Source organism: Budorcas taxicolor, chromosome 13 (genome assembly GCF_023091745.1).
Source record: "Budorcas taxicolor isolate Tak-1 chromosome 13, Takin1.1, whole genome shotgun sequence".
NCBI lineage: Eukaryota > Metazoa > Chordata > Mammalia > Artiodactyla > Bovidae > Budorcas > Budorcas taxicolor.
In genome coordinates this window covers 31,819,539-31,825,538 of record NC_068922.1, presented here as the reverse complement: position 1 = coordinate 31,825,538, position 6,000 = coordinate 31,819,539, and positions in this window count along the sequence as shown.

Below are 6,000 nucleotides of genomic sequence, written 5' to 3'. Positions count from 1 at the left end.
GAGTATAACCGATTAACAATGTTGTGAGTTTCAGGTGAACAACAAAGGGACTCAGCCATACATATACTTGTATCCATTCTCCCCCAAACTTTCCTCCCATCCAGGCTGCCACATAACATTGAGCAGAGTTCCCTGTGCTATGCAGTAGAACCTGTTGGTTTTTTCATTTTCAATATAGCAGTGTGGACATGTCCATCCCCAACTCCCCGACTATCCCTTCCCTGCATCCTTCCCCATGGGCAACCATAAGTTTCTTCTTTAAGTTTGTGAGTCTGTGTTTTATAAGTTCATTTGTATCATCTCTTACTAGATTCCTCATATAAGAGATGATGTCATGTGATATTTCTCCTCTTTCTGGCTTACTTCACTCAGCATGACAATCTCTAGATCCATCCATCTTGCTGCAAATGGCATTAAATTAGGCTCCCACCTCAGCTTTCTTTTTCCTTGCCTCAAAATATCTCCACCTCCATTTCCTTTATTCCTGTCTGAGAAAGAAGTGTCCTTTCTCTTTTTGAAAATGAATTCCTCCATCTATCTTCTTAATTGCTTATCCTCTCACATCTTGCTTCATGAAGTAACCTATTTCACATAGACAGTCTCTTCATATCTTAATGGCACCTTTCCTTCAACAAATAAGAAAATAAGAGCTTTTGCTTGGACTCTGCTGTGTCTTCAAGAAAATTAGAGATTCCAAGATATTAAGAAGAGCTGGCAAGAATACACAGAAAACTGTACAAAAAAGATCTTCATGACCAAGATAATCACGATGGTGTGATCACTCACCTAGAGCCAGAAATCCTGGAATGTGAAGTCAAGGGGGCCTTAGGAAGCATCACTACAAACAAAGGTAGTGGAGGTGATGGAATTCCAGTTGAGCTCTTTCAAAACCTGAAAGATGATGCTATGAAAGTGCTACACTCAATATGCCAGCAAATATGGAAAACTCAGCAGTGGCCACAGGGCTGGAAAAGGTCAGTTTTCATTCCAACCCCAAAGGAAGGCAATGCCAAAGAATGCTCAAACTACCGCACAATTGCACTCATCTCACATGCTAGCAAAGTAAATGCTTAAAATTCTCCAAGCCAGTCTTCAGCAATACGTGAACCGTGAACTTCCAGATGTTCAAGCTGCTTTTAGAAAAGGTAGAGGAACCAGAGATCAAATTGCCAACATCTGCTGGATCATGGAAAAAGCAAGGGGGTTCCAGAAAAACATCTATTTCTGCTTTATTGACTATGCCAAAGCCTTTGACTCTGTGGATCACAATACACTGTGGAAAATTCTGAAAAAGATGGGCATACTAGACCACCTGCCGTGCCTCTTGAGAAATCTGTATGGAGGTTAGGAATCAACAGTTAGAACTGGACATGGAACAACAGACTGGTTCCAAATAGGAAAAGGAGTACGTCAAGGCTGTATATTGTCACCCTGCTTATTTAACTTATATGTAGAGTACATCATGAGAAATGCTGGACTGGAAGAAACACAAGCTGGAATCAAGATTGCCAGGAGAAATATCAATAACCTCAGATATGCAGGTGACACCACCCTTATGGCAGAAAGTGAAGAGGAACTAAAGAGCCTCTTGATGAAAGTGAAAGAGGAGAGTGAGAAAATTGGCTTACAGCTCAACATTCAGAAAACAAAGATCATGGCATCCGGTCCCATCACTTCATGGGAAATAGATGGGGAAACAGTGGAAACAGTGGCAGACTTTATTTTTTGGGCTCCAAAATCACTGCAGATGGTGATTGCAGCCATGAAATGAAAAGATGCTTACTCCTTGGAAGAAAAGTTATGACCAACCTAGATAGCATATTCAAAAGCAGAGACATTCCCTTGCTGACTAAGGTCCGTCTAGTGAAGGCTATGGTTTTTCCAGTGGTCAGGTATGGATGTGAGAGTTGGACTATAAAGAAAGCTGAGCACTGAAGAACTGATGCTTTGAACTGTGGTGTTGGAGAAGACTCTTGAGAGTCCCTTGGACTGCAAGGAGATCCAACCAGTCCATCCTAAAGGAGATCAGTCCTGGGTGTTCATTGGAAGGACTGATGTTGAAGCTGAAACTCCAATACTTTGGCCACCTGATGTAAAGAGCTGACTCATTTGAAAAGACCCTGATGCTGGGAAAGATTGAGGGCCGGAGGAGAAGGGGACGACAGAGGATGAGATGGTTGGATGGCATCACCGACTCGATGGACATGGGTTTGGATGGACTCCAGGAGTTGGTGATGGACAGGGAGGCCTGGCGTGCTGCAGTTCATGGGGTCACAAAGAGTTGGACACAGCTGAGTAACTGAACTGAACTGAGCTGAACTGCTGTGTTTCAGAATATTTCCTCATTCATTCCCTGCTTTATGCTGCAGTTGACCACTGACCTAGTTCTTAGGTCGGTGGCTTTATTACTTCTTAGACTGAAGTATCTCCTTTCCTGCATGCCTTCAGCATTCACTATACTGCTGCCAAATTAACCTTGGGAAAGAGGCTTCTTTAATATGATTTTCCTTCTCTTTAGTCTTCAGAAATTCACTACTGCCTTTTAAAGTAGAGTGGTTTTCAATGGATTTCTATACTACCTTTCTCTTGGTGCTTTTAAGACTTAGTCAAACGGCACAAATCACTTTTCCTCAAGTTTCTTTGTTTTTCCTGCCCATTGCTGGTGAGACCCCAGCTTGCAAGATCCTCTTGCAGCTGTCTGTTGGAATCAGATTCATTCTTCAAGTATTCAAAAGTAATTTATTGCATGAAGCCTTTTCTGAGCCCCCCCCAAAGAAGTTACTCCTATAGCTCTGTGCGATTCACTTTTCAAGTTTCTTTTACTCTGTATGTGATGATAGAATAGAGACTTTGGTATCAGGCAGAACATCAAATGTTCTACTTGTTAGCTTGTGATCTTGGGCAAGTTTCTTAATCCTTCCAGACTTCAATTACCTCGTTTGAAAATGCAGATAATAATACCTATTTGTAAAGATTGTTGTATGGATTAAATCAATAGAATTGCCTGACACATGAGAGGTGGTATGTTTCTAACATTATCTTTGCATACATTTGTTTGTATAATTTTCTTAGCCACTAAAAAGTACTTTTTTGATACTTATTTGTACATAGTATAATTTATCTACCTTTTAAAGGGACAGTTTTATCTATTTTTAAGTTAACTTTATTGAAGTATAGTTGTTTTACAATGTTGTGTTAGTTTCTACTGTGCAACAAAGTGAATTAGCTATATGTACACATTTATCCATACTGTTTTGGATTTCCTTTCCGTTTAGGTCACCGTAGAGCCCTGAGTAGAATTGTTACTTGAGCTATACAGTAGGTTCTCATTGGTTATCAATCTTGTGTTGTTGCTGTTCTTTAGTGCCTAAGTCATATCTGACTCTTTGTGACCCCATAGACTAGCCTGCCAGGCTCCCACTGTCCATGGGATTTCCCAGGCAAGAATCCTGGAGTGGTTGCCATTTCTTTCTCTGGGGATCCTCCTGATCCAGGGATCTAACCCACATCTACTGCATTGGCAGGCAGATTCTTTACCACTGAGCCATAGTACCAATAGTATATATATGTCAATCTTAAAGGGATAGTTCTAGAAGTCTGTTGGCGTGTTATGTACTCTTCAGTTCAGTTCAGTCACTCAGTCGTGTCTGACTCTTTGCAACCCCATGAATCGCAGCATGCCAGGCCTCCCTGTCCATCACCAACTCCCAGAGTTCACTCAAACTCACGTCCATCAAGTCGGTGATGCCATCCAGCCATCTCATCCTCGGTTGTCCCCTTCTCCTCCTGCCCCCAATCCCTCCCAGCATCAGAGTCTTTTCCAATGAGTCAACTCTTCGCATGAGGTGGCCAAAGTACTGGAGTTTCAGCTTTAGCATCATTCCTTCCAAAGAACACCCAGGACCAATCTCCTTTAGAATGGACTGGTTGGATCTCCTTGCAGTCCAAGGGACTCTCAAGAGTCTTCTCCAGCACCATAGTTCAAAAGCATCAATTCTTCGGCGCTCAGCTTTCTTCACAGTCCAACTCTCATATCCATACATGACCACTGGAAAAATAGCCTTGAGTAGACGGACCTTAGTCAGCAAAGTAATGTCTCTGCTTTTCAATATGCTATCTAGGGTGGTCATAACTTTCCTTCCAAGGAGTAAGCATCTTTTCATTTCATTGCTGCAATCACCATCTGCAGTGATTTTGGAGCCCCTAAAATAAAGTCTGCCACTGTTTCCACTGTTTCCCCATCTATTTCCCATGAAGTGATGGGTCCAGATGCCATGATCTTTGTTTTGTGAATGTTGAGCTTTAAGCCAACTTTTTCACTCTCCTCTTTCACTTTCATCAAGAGGCTTTTTAGTTCCTCTTCACTTTCTGCCATAAGGGTGGTGTCATCTGCATATCTGAGGTTATTGATATTTCTCCTGGCAATCTTGATTCCAGCTTGTGCTTCTTCCAGTCCAGCGTTTCTCATGATGTACTCTGCATAGAAGTTAAATAAGCAGGGTGACAATATACAGCCTTGACGTACTCCTTTTCCTATTTGGAACCAGTCTGTTGTTCCATGTCCAGTTCTAACTGTTGCCTCCTGACCTTACGATATTTCAAAGTTGGGTTTTTTTTCCCCCAAAATGTTACATTCAACTTTGTAAAAACATACAGCCATTCTGAAAATCAGTTACATCTCATATCATGTTCAATGTTTTAAAGTAACAATTGGAGGAAACAATATTAACTATTAAACCCATTCTGTCACAAAATTTGTATTTTATGCTAAACATTTCAATATTGTAAATGTTACACTTTAAAATATTTCTTATTCAGGACACTTTAAAATCAACTCTAATTAATAATTTATATACATAAAATACATCTGCTTCATGTGTTTTCTGTGATGAGTTTTACCAAATATATACATCTGTGTAAAACCACAGTCAACAATATTATATTTAATTGCTCCAAAAGGATTCCTGTGTCTATTTTCAGTCTCTTCTCTTTGTACACATCCCCAGCACCAGGCAACGACTTTCCTGTTTCTTGTCACTGTAGATTTTTGGATTTAGATTTTCCTTTTCTGGTATTTCATATAAATGTAATTATCTACTATGCAGTCTTTCTCCTTGATTTTGCTCAGTGTAGAGTTTATGAGATTCATTCATGTTGCATGTACAGTAGTTTCTTCCTTTTCATTGCTGAGTCATGTTTTGTTGTGTGAACATACTACAGTTTGTTTATTCATTCACATATTGATGGACACATTGATGATTTTCAGTTTGAGGTTACTATGAACAAAGCTGCTATGAACATTGGCGTCCAAGTCTTTGTACAGACCTATTTTCATTCTCTTGGTTAAATACCTAGGAATGAAATTGCTGGGTCATATGATCAGTGTATGTTGATCTTTTTAAGAAATCGCCAATTTGTTTTCCAAAGTAGTATTCTCTTTATCCATAAATGAGAATGTCAATTGCTCTGCATCCTTGCCAACCTTTATAAATACTAGATGTAGTGATGTCTTATTGTGGGTTTAATTTGCATTTCCCTAGTAACAAAAAAGATTGAACATCTTTGCTTGTGCTATTATTTCCATATGTTCTTTGAGATGTGCCTATTCAAATATTTTGCTAATTAAAAAAGTGTTATTGTATTCTTAAGTTACAAGTATTCTTAATATATTCTGGATACAAGTTCCTTATCAGATACATATATTGTGAATATTTTCACTTTTTTATGGTATCTTTGGGATAACAGAAGTTTTACATTTTGATGAACTCCAATCATATTTCTTACGATTAATGCTTTTTTTTTTTTTTTTTGGTTGTTGTATCTAAGAAATCTTTGCCTTCCAAGGTAACGAAGATTCTGCTGTTTCCTTCTAGAAGTTTAGAGATTTATCTTTTATGTTTAGGTCTATGACCCACATCAAATTAATACTTGTCTAAGGTGTAAGGTCGGAGAAGGCAATGGCACCCCACTCCAGCACTCTTGCCTGGAAAATTCCATGGA